Source organism: Pogonomyrmex barbatus, unplaced genomic scaffold (genome assembly GCF_055798465.1).
Source record: "Pogonomyrmex barbatus isolate J1 unplaced genomic scaffold, ASM5579846v1 scaffold15, whole genome shotgun sequence".
Lineage (NCBI taxonomy): Eukaryota > Metazoa > Arthropoda > Insecta > Hymenoptera > Formicidae > Pogonomyrmex > Pogonomyrmex barbatus.
This window is the reverse complement of record NW_028297111.1, coordinates 6,094,750-6,107,798: the sequence shown is the minus strand read 5'-3', so window position 1 is coordinate 6,107,798 and position 13,049 is coordinate 6,094,750. Positions and strand designations below refer to the sequence as shown.

Below are 13,049 nucleotides of genomic sequence, written 5' to 3'. Positions count from 1 at the left end.
CCGCCGCTCCTATCGCCGTTCCTGCCGCTGTCCTTGCCGCTGTCCCTGCCACCGCCCCTGCTACCGCCCCTGCCACCGCCTCTTCCGCCACCATCACTCGTGCTGTCGCTTCTACCGTCGCTCCTGCCGTCATTCCCGTCGAAATTTCAAGTAATGCTTTCTCGTATTCTCTCGTATTTTCAATTTTTCACGTTTTCTCGCTTTTGCTTTCCCTCCTCTCTCGCTTTTTCTCGTTTTCTCGCTCTTACTTTCCCTCCTCTCTCTCTCTCTCTCTCTCTCTCTCTCTCTCTCTCTCTCTCTCCTCTCCCCCTCTCTCTCTCTCTCTCTCTCTGCCTCTACCCCTCTCTCTCTCTCTCTCTCCTCCTCTTTCTCCCTCTTCCCCCTCTGTTTTATATAATAAATATTGTTTTATAAGATACTATAATTAAATATTTTATTTTGCAGAAAAAAGGAGAAGCCGGCGTTCGAAGGCAGCAGGAAAACTTTATAAGATTTTTGTTCCAACTCTCCACTGCCCCTACTTATTGGGGTAGAGGAAGAAGAGGAAGAAGAGAAGAAAGAGAAGGAAGAAAAGAAAGAGAAGGAAGAGGAGCAAAAAATTTTAATTAAATTTATGTTCAATAAAAATTAATTTATGTTATATGTTATTTATGTTTTTTTATGTTATTTATGTTTAATTTATGTTATTTATGTTTAATTAATTTATGTTTAATGTAATAATTTGTTAATAATTGTTAATAAATGTTAATAATTTGTTGTAAAAATCTAATACATTTGTTGTCAATAATCTAATAATATAATAAAAATCTAATAATGTAATTTGTTGTAAAAATCTAATTCTATTTCTATTTCTATTTTTATTTCTTATTCTATTTCTTCAATGTATTATATATTATTATAATATTACTTACTATTATATGTGACACATATCTTCTTTTTTATTAATTAATATGTATAATTTCACACGAAGGACATTTGTCAAAGATATATCAAATAAAAAAAATGAGTGCTGCAAGAGTTGTCATACAGAGACGTTTATTAGCACCTCTTGCGACAAAAAAAGGAGAGTCGACAACGACGGACGTTTCTTAAATTTACCAATTTGAACTTTGCGTTACGATTGCGTCGCGATATCTCAGTTTGTAGAATACGGAGAAAAAAAATAAAAACACTTTTCTCATATAATTTGATATTCAGTTATCGATTAAGCGTAGTTAAAACTTAATCGATGCAATCATTGCTGAGATATGAAAATGTAGACCGAGTTCATTCCGGGATCTCGCGTAAATAGAGCCATGGGCGTCTCGCCACCGTTCTACGCGACTTCGCTGCGCGTGAACTTGGCATCGAGATATCACCCGTATCTCTTGATCTCGATAGAATATAAAAGAAGAGTAATTGAATTTTGGAGAAGTGGTAAGACAGAGTCAAGAAAAATTGAAAGAGTCAATTGAAACAAAAATTTCATAAACGTAAAGTTTCATCAGCAAAACAATTGCGACGATGAGAAAAGCAATTAAATGTAAGAGGTAATAAATTGAAAAAGTACGAGATAGATTGGAAAAATAAAATACGAGGACGTACACAGGTTGTAAGAATGCCTTTTTTACATTCACTACATTTAAGAGAAAACTGCAAAAAATTAAAAATAAATAAAAAAATAAAACATAATATAACTAGAAATAAATAAACATAATAAATTAATAGTAAACAATAAGTACTTTTAACCAATGAGAAGCACCACAGCTTGTGCACGGCATCTCTATGTTAATACAGTATGTTTGACAGACATTGCATACATATAAAAGATTTTATTTTCGCTTAGCGTTGCATAGATAAAAGAATCTATTTTTGTTTAGCGTCGGATTAAGAAAGCAACGATTTTCTTGCACATATGCAAATGAAGCTGTGCGTAAACATCTCTTATCTTCATGACGTCAGTATATTACAGTACAAAATATAAATATTGATCGATAAAGTATACTTATAACATTGCCATAGCTGCTCTACGGTCAAAATTAAATGAACGATATTTTATAAAAATAATTATTTCTTTATTTGTAACTTGTTTGTAAATGTCTAAAATGCTTCAAACGTTCTTTGATATATCATCAAAGATATTTGAATACTAACAAGACTTTTAACAAGACTTGCTATCATCATCATCATCATCATCATCATCATCATCATCATTATTATTATTATTATTATTATTATTATTATTATTATTATTATTATTACTATTATTATTATTATAAAAAAAGCTCTTATTTCAATAATTATTGTTGTATTGACAAACTGCGTCATATTCACCTTTAACGCTGTCCTGCGCAGCCAGTATGAGACGTATGAGATGTATGGAGCGCGTATATAGAGGCTTTCTCGTTTATTTTCCAAAAAGATTCATTATTATTAATTTTAGGTTTATTAATTATTTGTTAAGTATAATAGTATATATAGTACTTAATAATTAAAGCGATATTAAATTTTCTAAGATTCTTAAATATTTACAGTATATAGTATTTAATTTCTGTCATTCTGCCTTTTATTTAAATTTTCTTTAAAATTGTCTTTTTATTATTTATTGTACATAATTAATTATGTGAATAAGATTTTTATATTATTTAAATAAGATTTTATTTAATATAATGTATATACATTTAAAAATTTTTATCTAATTATAAATATTTTTATTATTTTAATTTACATTTTTTATCTTTTTTATTTTATAATTCTCTTCATTTTTATGTTATATTTATTTTATTTTACATTTTAAATCTGTCTTTTTTATTTTATTCTTTTTTTATTTTATTGTTTTAAATTTCTTTTAACATAAATCTTTTTTAACAAATTATAGGAAAGATTGACGTTAAACTTTTTTATTTTGCATTTTAATGTCTTTTAACTTAAATTTGTAATATTTTTAATTTTATTTTCAATTTTAATTTTTTCTAATTTCATTAACTTTAACTTTTTTAAGCCTATCCTTTTCATTTTTAATATTTAATAATTTTAATTCTTTTATTTTGTGTTTTAATTTGTTAGACTAACTTTTGGCAGCAGTTGTGAATCTTTTTTTAAAAAAACATTTTTTATTTAATTGTTTTTATAACCTGTGTTTGATATAACTCACATTATTTTAATGTAATTTTATTTTTAAATTAACTGAATTCATAGTCTGATACTGAATTCTTGCATCATGCATACGTTTCCGTCTCGAGCAAATTGTAACCTTGGCTTTGTTTTGATGACAAGTTGTCGAATTGTAGAGGCTGCGTTCCGATATTCACTGTCAGTACCGAAACTCTATAATATACGTGACCTAAACTATATATTTTCAGTACTGGCAGTGAATATCGGAACGCAGCCAGAGTCATCGCGCTTAATTGCCGCCTGGAGCTTAAAGCGTGCGAACGCGTTATGTGGTGTGCTGCTCGGTGCGAACTGCGCCGCATTCCTGCGCGTGCCTTATTCGGTTTAGTGTGAACTGTGTTCATCTGAGTGTCGGTCCACAATAAGTATTTAATCTTTAAGAAATCGTAAGAAATTGACCAATCATAGTCGATTATTCTTTTTATATTCGATTATAATTGGTCAATTTCTTACTTCTTAAAGCTTCCTAAATCACCTATTGTGGACCGACACTGATAATTGACAATTCCTTAAAGACTGTCTTGTTTCTTTAAAGATGACATGTTTGCGCGGTCATAATAATTCTAGTTAGCGAATTTAACATCGATGAGCACGTCGGATGAACGCAGTATTTTGTCTTTATCTTTGCATGCACTGAAGATTCAAACTAGAGTCGAAATATATGTTTTATATATTTAAGTTGTAATAAAGAATGTCAATTGCGCACCGTAAACAGCGCTGATTTTCATTTGCCCATTTGCCCATTGCCACTACATCATGTTGTTTTTGTATTTCCAAGTTTATAATTTTTTTAATCTTTTTAAATTCTGTTTAATTAGGATTCTTTAATTTAGGTTTTTTTTAATTCTTTAATTTAGATTTTTTTAAATTAAATTAAATTTTTTTAAATTAAATTTTTATTTTTAAGTTTATTATTATTATTTTTTAACTTTTTAAATCTCTTCTTATTTTATTATTATTTTTACCATTTGATGTTTTCTAATCTTTACTTTCTAAGTTTTTTATTTAATTTTTTAATTTTGACAGTATAGGTTATAACTTATACAGCACTCTCAAATATAAGTTACATTACAGAAACGTAATATAGTTTCAGTTATAATATAGTTTCAGTTTCATTTGACATGTATCGGATATGTATTTGACACGAAATGATGGAAGCAAATTTAATTTCAATTTGCTTTCACGAAATATCTGAGTTATGATTCATGTAAAACTACATAAACGTATTTGATATGTATCCAAAAGATAAACGAGACAATAAATTGATCTCGTTGTTACATATAAAATGATATTGGTTTGATATTGGTTATGCATTTGACATAACACATTTCGATAACACATTTCGACATAACACCTATCAGATATTCATTTCATCATGAAATAGTGATCGCAAGTGCATTAATTTTGAAAATATAATACTTAAAATAATTATGCGAGAATATTCAGGTTCATAGTATTGATAAATATTATACCTGGTAAAGATTATTTATTACAGTGTAAGGTAAATACATATGTATGTAGATTTATTATATAATAATCGAGTTAGAAATTGTTTATGATATTTAAGATTATACACTTTTTTATTTGTTTTTTTTCACAGCATGTCAAGCGAAAACCAACAGACTAGCAAGTTCTATAAAAGAGTGCAACGCTAAAAATACGTATACCGCTATTATAAACAATATATAAACGTCGTATTTCTCTTCATAACAATTTTCGACTTTCTACTTGCTATTTTTGTTTTTACATTTTAATATTTGGCATGAAACAGTTAAGACATGCTTACTTATTTCATATTAGTTAACCGATTTTTATCTTATTTATTTGTAAAAAATTTTTAATTATGACTATGCTATTGCAATATTCATTATTTATTTCCATCTGTGTACCTTTTATTGTTATAATTGGCGATATCATCGAAGTGAGTCTCCATTCCTTGTTCATCTAACTGTTTGACACTTCTATAAAACTTTATTTGGTTGAATATATCAGAAATTATTTAAATGATCCTTATCATACAGTATCTCCTGCATTAGCTGTGGAACTTTTGAATAGAGACTCTTGAGATATTGCATTATTGCGTTTATCGGCGCGAATCCGTGAAGACATTGACTAATACGCCTCATGTTTTTATTATAATTTATAACATGGAAATATCTACTGAAAATGATCCGAAAGTGGATCGAAACGTCTGGATGTAAGAGAAGCTCAAATATACAAAAAATTTAGTTGATAATTTTACTTGCGCCTTATTTACTGCGCTCAACTCCTAGTGCCCTTGTATTTTCATTTTTTAATCTCAAATCGGAGAAATCCTCATAATTCCTTTAATTCTTAAAATTACGAGTGCTTTTAATGCTGAAATACCAAATTCCCATTTCATTAAAATTTTTCCAGTATGTATGTTTGTAAGATTAAATGAACTTACCAAGTAAAGTTTAATCTTAATTATGCTATGTTTCGTCCGGATGGACAACGATATAGTTATGCCTTCGCGCCTGTGTTGCCAACAGCGTTCACAGAATCGCAAAACCAAAAAGGAGGCTTCGACATCTGGGCCTCCATCTTCTCTCTTCATTATTTTAAAGTCTTAAGGCCAATCGCCAAATGGGTAGGAAAAGCGCATAAGCATTTAAGATGAGGAAACTCCATCCCGACAAGGCAGAAGGCATAATTAAGATTAAACTTCACTTGATAAGTTCGTTTAATCTTATAATTATGTCATATCTCGTCCGGATGGATAACTATGTAGTTGTTCATAGCGCGATTTGTAAATAAATGTGTCTTTAATAAAAAGGATAGTAGTACATCAAACTTATAATAAAAAATTAATTCAATCCCTATTACAAAAGAAATACAAACAAATAAAACATCACTTTACTTAAAATTTAATATTTTTAATATAATTTAATATAATTTAATACTACTACTGATAATATTATTTTAGGCTAACAGACTGGAATTACAGAAGTCCTCTGCATTAATAATTGGGCGATTATAAAAATTCGCAAAAGTTCGAGATTCTTCTTTCAGTCGCTGCTCTTTTAAGAGCCAAAGAAACTTCCTTAGCAACCGCAAGGGAAGTAGAAGCATGTCATAGATTGCTGAACTGAGTCAAAAATAAAACCTAGATATTTACATCTTGAAGAAAACATAAGCTGAGATTTCGAATAATTGATGAGGAAGCCTAGAGATGAAAGTAACTTTAGTGATATATAAATGTTTTCCTGGCATTTCTCTGAAGCATCTAAAAGCAGAAAGTCGTCAAGATAAACTACTGAATGGAAGCCTCTTTTTCGCAATGATTTGACGGGACGCATAATCTTATGAGTGAAAATAAAAGGAGCAAGGCCAAACGGTAGGGTTCTGAATTCGTACACCATGCCTTTCCACTGAAAACGAAAAAACTTTCTATGTGACAAATGAATATGATGAATAGGCATCAATAGATAGGCATCTTCAAAATCTATAGTAGCCTTTTTATAATTAAGGAACATGAGGCGGATTACTATGCGTCAATCTTCCGATTTGAAATGTGGGGAAGAGATGTACAAATTCAACTTTCGCAAGTTCAAAATGAACCGCATTTCGCCCGAAAATTTCTTGATGAGAAAAAAATGGTGAAAGACATTGATCCTCTGGGTTAACCTTCTCTAATGCGCCCTTTAAAGTGAGTGCTTAATTTCTGAATTACACAATTCTGCCTGAATTGCAAAAAAGATGGTTCTTTGACTAAAAGGCGAGGTGGAGGTGGAATAAAAAAAGGGAATTTTATAACCCATCATAGCTTCCAATAATAAGATCTCTCTCCAACGATCTCTCTCCAACAATTGATTTCTCTCTAACAATTTATAAAAAAGACCAAACGTCCTGCTGGTCTAACTGAATTTAACGGCGGGATTTGGATCTCGGTCTCCTGCTGCAACTCAACTGGAATCCCTCCTCGGTGAGTTGACGAATCCTTATAAAGAGAGACATAAATCCTTTATGTTTTCTGGGATCGATTGGTTACGAGATTCCTCTGCTGCTTAAAGTGTTAAACTGCAGGATGTTGAGTTCTCTGAACTGACTGTTGGGTTTTCCTAGCCGTCTTGTGCTACTACTTTTTCGATCGCTTGTGCGGCATTTATTTCTTCAGCAAAGTTATTACGAAAAAGTATTCATCAATAGTGGCTGAGTCGAATGCACATTTGTCGAGAACATTTAGCGAGGGAATGATGTAAGCGCATTTTGGATAAGCCTAAATGATGATCCCATAATAGGCGAATGCTTTCAGCAATCTTGGAGATAACAGATTTGCTCTCTGATGATGTTTGGAGAGATTTTAAAAAGCTCAGAGAAGCCTGAGACAATTGCGTTTAAAGAAGCCCTCACCTCCTCTTGGGATTGCATTTAATATTTATCATGTATGATGACCGTGGCTCCGGGATTTGAGAGAATCTTTTTATTCATCTTAGGGAGAGCGAGAAAAAAAAGTTCCTCTTTGGGCTCGTATTTGGTGAGGATGTTATTTTTTAATTCCTCTCTAAGGCCCAAAGGGACAACAGACTTAATAGTATCCAAAATAATAGGCGATCAAGTAGTAGCAACAGGAGGATCAGCTCGCTCGCCAAATAATTTCTTGAGAAATGTGACTGACACTTTCTCATTGATATTCGAGTCTTCTACCTCTGTGACCACCGAGTTAGAAAAAGAAACATTGCTTTCTGTAAGGCGTAAGGTACTAGGCGTGCGGTCTCGATCCCCTGCCTGGGTAACGATTCGTCTGCCTCGATGGATACCTCTGATAAGTGTAAAGCTTTATCAACATGCAACAAAATTTCTGAAAAAAGAGTAACGTAACAGATAGGAACAGTCGATTGCGTTCCCTCTTTACCGATTTTCCAAACATAACAGATCCAAACATAATAAGGAGATACACCTGGTACGTAGCCCCAGCCCGTTCCTCGAGCTGTCTGTCCATCTGCCGATGTCTATCTGCTGATAAAGCGGTGACGGGTGCATCCAAAAAAGAGAGACGTCTGAGAAGGGATGCTTCGATGGCCTCTTGGGCCTCCTCACCAATCTAGAAGTCTTTTACAAATTCCATAAACTCGGAGCACACATCAATTTTCTGCAAGACGAAGATTCCCTCGATCTTCTAGAGGGGTTATGGAAAGATCCCTCGTGCAAACTATCGCGGTGCTTATGATCTCGTGATGCTTTTCTTCGTCCCGAAGAGGGATGATCTTTTCTTCTCTAGGGCATATTTCGTTGAAAAGAACTCAAAAAACTATTAAATTATATAAACTGTACATGAACTCTGCTTGCAAGAACAGAAAAATATAATGAAGAGAGAAGGTGGCGGTCTTGGAGATTCGGATGTCGAAGCGCCCTCCTTTTGATTTTGCGACTCTATGAACTCTGTTGGCAATGCAGGTGTGGAGGCATAATTACATAATTGTCCATTCAAACGAGACATGGCACAATTTTAAATTTTTTCACTAGATATCTAGAAGAAAAAGAATATATTATAAATTATTGACATACATCTTTGTTCTACAGGAAGGGACAAATGGCCATCCCATAACAGATAATCATATTCTTCTGCCGTATACATTTTTGTAAGCGCACGATGCAAGCACAGGCTAATAGTAATCTGCAGCTACTGACAAGCAACTTGCAAACAGCTAAACAATAAAGCTAGAGAAAAAACATTTGAGTATCGGCTAAGTATCTTAGCAACGATAAACGCTTGTTTCGACGGAAGAATATGATTATTTGTTACGGGATGACCGACGAAACGCCGAAGTCGCGTCGCATATTTATGCGGAGCAATTTCCCAATCGCAATATCTTTCATCAAAAACCATTAAGAAATATATCCTACGGACTAAAAAAACAGGATGCGTCCTAGGAAACAGGCAAAACCATGGTGATGTATAAGTACGTCGCAATCTCGGTGTCGAAGAAGAAGTTCTCCAGGAATTGGAGGAAAATTCTAGAATCAGCGTACGCCGTGCATCATACGCATTCGGCTTATCGCGATCAACAGTGCATCGCATTTTACGACAAAATAGTTTATGACTGTTTCATTATCAATAAGTGCAGCAATTGTTCGAGCGAGATGAAGCAGCGCGCGATATTGTGAATCCAATATTGTGAAGGTATTTACATATTTTTACTGTTTAATAATCATGATGATTTTTTTTTGTGGAGATTAAATATCAATAAAACATGCGCAGAGTTTCTCGCACAATGTCGGCGAATGCCTCATTTCCCGATCGTATCTTGTGGATGGATGAAGCCACCAAATGATGTATTCAAGTCAATTCAAGAAACCATTTGCTCTGGAAAATCCATATGTTATTCGCGAGGGAGCCTTTCAATATCGGTGGACAATTAATGTATGGGCAGGAATAATAAAGGACCGTGTGGTAAATATTCTAATTAAATTATAATTTATAAAAAAGATACCTTTTTTTATGCTTTTTTCTAATGTATTTACTGGCAATTTTTAGGTCGGCCTATATTTTTTGTCCACGTCTCGATGCACGAGGGCTGATTTCCTCGAGAATGATTTGCCGATGCTTCTCAAAGATGTACCTCTCCGTGTTTGAAAAAATATGATCTTCTAACGATGGAGCTTCGGCACATTCTTCTCGTCACGGTACGAGCTATTTTAGACGTGTGTTTTCTGAACAGATGGATGGGTCGTGATGGCCCGATCGCTTGATCCACGCGGTCGCCAGATATGAATGTGCTTGACTACTTTAAAATTATATTAAAAATTTCGAGCATAGGCGTGATGATATCGTACATGATGTACGCGAAGAAATTTTAGCGGCCTTTAATACTATCACCTCGGACATAGCGTACCATGCGACGCGACAAATAATTCGAAGGGCCGAACTCTGCTTACAAGCACGAGGAAGGTACTTCGAACAATTATTGCATTAAATGCAATAATAAAAAGAGTGGATTAGGCCTACTGGGGAAATCACTTAAAAAAAAACGTACCAAGCTACCTACCTCAAAGTGATGTGAAAATGATAGCATTTCCTTACCACGGAATATTTTTATCTCTAATGAAGGATGTGAATGTGTCTGCATTGCACATCTTACTGCTTTCTGTCGTTTTTTCCTTATAACATAAATTTATAACATAAATTTTTAATACGCTTTTAATTTTATTTAATATTTTTGCCTGCCTTAATAAAATGGTCTCGTAATTATAATAATTGCGAGTCTCTACATTGCAAATCCAAGTATCATTTTAGTTTATTTTATTCTTACATTTTTTTATGACAAATCACATCATTAAACATAATTGAACTATGTTAATTACATCATTTCATACAATTAAATTTGTTAAGAAACATGTAAACAAGAGTCTCTGTCTAATGTGTCATTTTTTCAATGTTTATACGTGTAATAATAATATACTTGGATTTACAGTGTAGCTTACGCTGTAACTCCAAATGTACAATTTTTACATGCATTAACATGTCAGAAAAATGACATCCTGGCAAAAATGTAACGTAAAGCGACGCGATAGTATTGAAAAAATTAAGGTACTGTCTCGAAGCGTAGAAGTTGAAACATCGCAGCATGAAGCAAACGGAAAGGAAAACATCGTGACGTTTAGCATAAGCTTTGCGTAGCGTTCTAATTAATTACGTCGTTTAATAAATTTAAATAATTTATGTTAAGATGTATTTAATCGTGCTAAATAGGGTAATTTATAAGAATATAAGAAAAGAGTAAAAAAAACTTCAGTTAAAATAACACAACATTGGATTTATAGTGTATATTTCAATGTGGCGAAATCTACAGCCGTTCGCTGTTCAGGCGACACGTTACCTCCCTTTTACGAAAATTAGAACGAATATCACAAAACAGTATTAGACTTTTTTGTCCCTCTTGATTTCTTCTACACCCTCAATGCGGTTCGTACCTTACTCTTACATTCTGTATATAGTATAGTATATATATATATATATATATATATATATATATATACACGATATATATAGTATATATATATATATATAATATAGTATATATATATATATATATATATATATATATATATATATACGATAAAAGTAACTATTCAATTAGCTATTAATTACTTAAAAAATATAATTAAGTTAAGTTACAATTATAAATGGAAAAAAGGAACGAAATTAAGTTATTGAATAGTTATTGAAAAAAAGAACTCTAATTGTAACTTCATTACAAGTAACGAGTTACTTCCCAATCCTGATTATATATTATGTAATATATATTTGTATATAATGTATATATATATATATATATATAAATATATATTACATAATATATATATATATTCCTTTTTTCCATTTATAATTGTAACTTAACTTAATTATATTTTTTAAATAATTAATAGCTAATTGAATAGTTACTTTTATCGTTACTGTATATATTTTAAATTTATTTGTCATTTAGTTATTGTGTCATTCTATCCTTGTTTTATATTTAATGATAAAATAACACAATGGCTACGTTTAACAAAGAAAGCAGTTTTGCAATTGTTGTAAAAATTTTTGATATGATGAATTTTTGTTAGTTTTTCCCTTAGTTTTTTCATGAGTCTAAATGTATAAATTAATCACATTTAGGAATCTTACACAGTTGCAAAGCTGTTTGAGTTGAACACAACCAATAGCACAGTCTGATTCTCACACTTTTAGGTTATGTTCCAAAACATTTGAGTATCCCATGTATCATTTTATCTTTGTTTTTCACTGAACGTTACACAAGAATAAAATGATATATAGGAGCACTCGGATGACGTTTCCGAACTTAGTCTTGGTTAGATTGGTTAGATGTAAAATAAGAACTAATCAAATTCGACTGATATAATAAATTTAAAGTTTTAAGTTTCGCTTAATGTCGTTGCAATCAGTCTTTAGAAATGTATTATAAAAAATATATTAGAAATATAAGATTTTTATATTTAAAGTAGCAGTGCACAAAACATAAGTACATAAAATACAGGAAATAAACAGAGAAGTAACTACTCGTTACTTTTTGAATAATTATAATTGTAACATATTATTTTTTTAAATCGGTAACTAATAACGGTAACTAGTTATTTTTTGAGAGGAAAGAATTATAAATGTAACTAGTTACTTTTAAGTAACTTTTCCAATCCTATATATAATTTATGTCAAATATATTTATTTTGTCACTGAACTGAATCACATTATGCGTTTAGAACTTCGTGATGCGTACCAATATTTATGACGAATTGGATTTTGTACAGGGTTTCGAAAGAAATTTCTAATATTTTATCTGTAGTAATTGAAAATGATTTTTTTTAATTTTCAAAAAAGAGATTATTGCATTGGTTTAAAGCATGCATTAGGATAAATGAAAAAGTAGCATGGTTGATGGAGAAACAGAACAGCGCTAATCCCAATTACAAACTTATTTGTTATTTTTCTATAGTTTCAGGTGAAGCGAAAATTTTCTTGGTTCGGTCATCTATTGTCAATGACTGTGTTGCGAATAAAGATGAAAAAGTTTATATGTTTCATGTTAATATCATTGGGGATATATTTGGTGCAGAATCTTCATTCTGGATTGTTTGCAGACCAAATGGTTTATTAATCTCAGTTTGGTACCAATCCCAGAATGTTGTAATATCCATAGTTGGCAAGTCTAAAAAACTAAATATTTGAGTGTGCTTATATTGGTAACCCTGTCAGCAATGTGGATATGAATATGAATAAAAAAAAAGAGTAGTGCTAAGTGTCATGGTAGATAACAAAGATTGAATTTTATTATTCCCCAAATATTCTCTTTTAAAATCAAATAATTAGACAAACGAACATTCAAACTATTGTCAAATCATAACAGGTTATGGGCCTAAAGATGCCAAGTGTTTTC

At 31.7% G+C, this 13,049-nt stretch overlaps 1 protein-coding gene and 2 long non-coding RNA genes across 5 annotated transcripts in view; 2 read left to right on the top strand and 1 right to left on the bottom strand.

The window, feature by feature from the left end:
- Positions 1–769, top strand: part of LOC148937331 (uncharacterized) — a 6,632-nt gene extending 5,863 nt beyond the window's left edge. The window contains exon 2 of the long non-coding RNA XR_016138570.1: positions 1–769. This exon is cut by the window's left edge and continues 124 nt beyond it. This is a non-coding gene — a long non-coding RNA (uncharacterized LOC148937331).
- LOC105429942 (uncharacterized) overlaps positions 1–13,049 on the bottom strand; it is a 540,048-nt gene that overhangs the window by 9,685 nt on the left and 517,314 nt on the right. The window lies entirely within an intron of this gene.
- LOC148937330 (uncharacterized) lies at positions 8,077–11,100 on the top strand. The gene is made up of 3 exons (XR_016138571.1): positions 8,077–9,298; positions 9,377–9,568; positions 9,653–11,100. It is a non-coding gene; the product is annotated as an uncharacterized LOC148937330 (long non-coding RNA).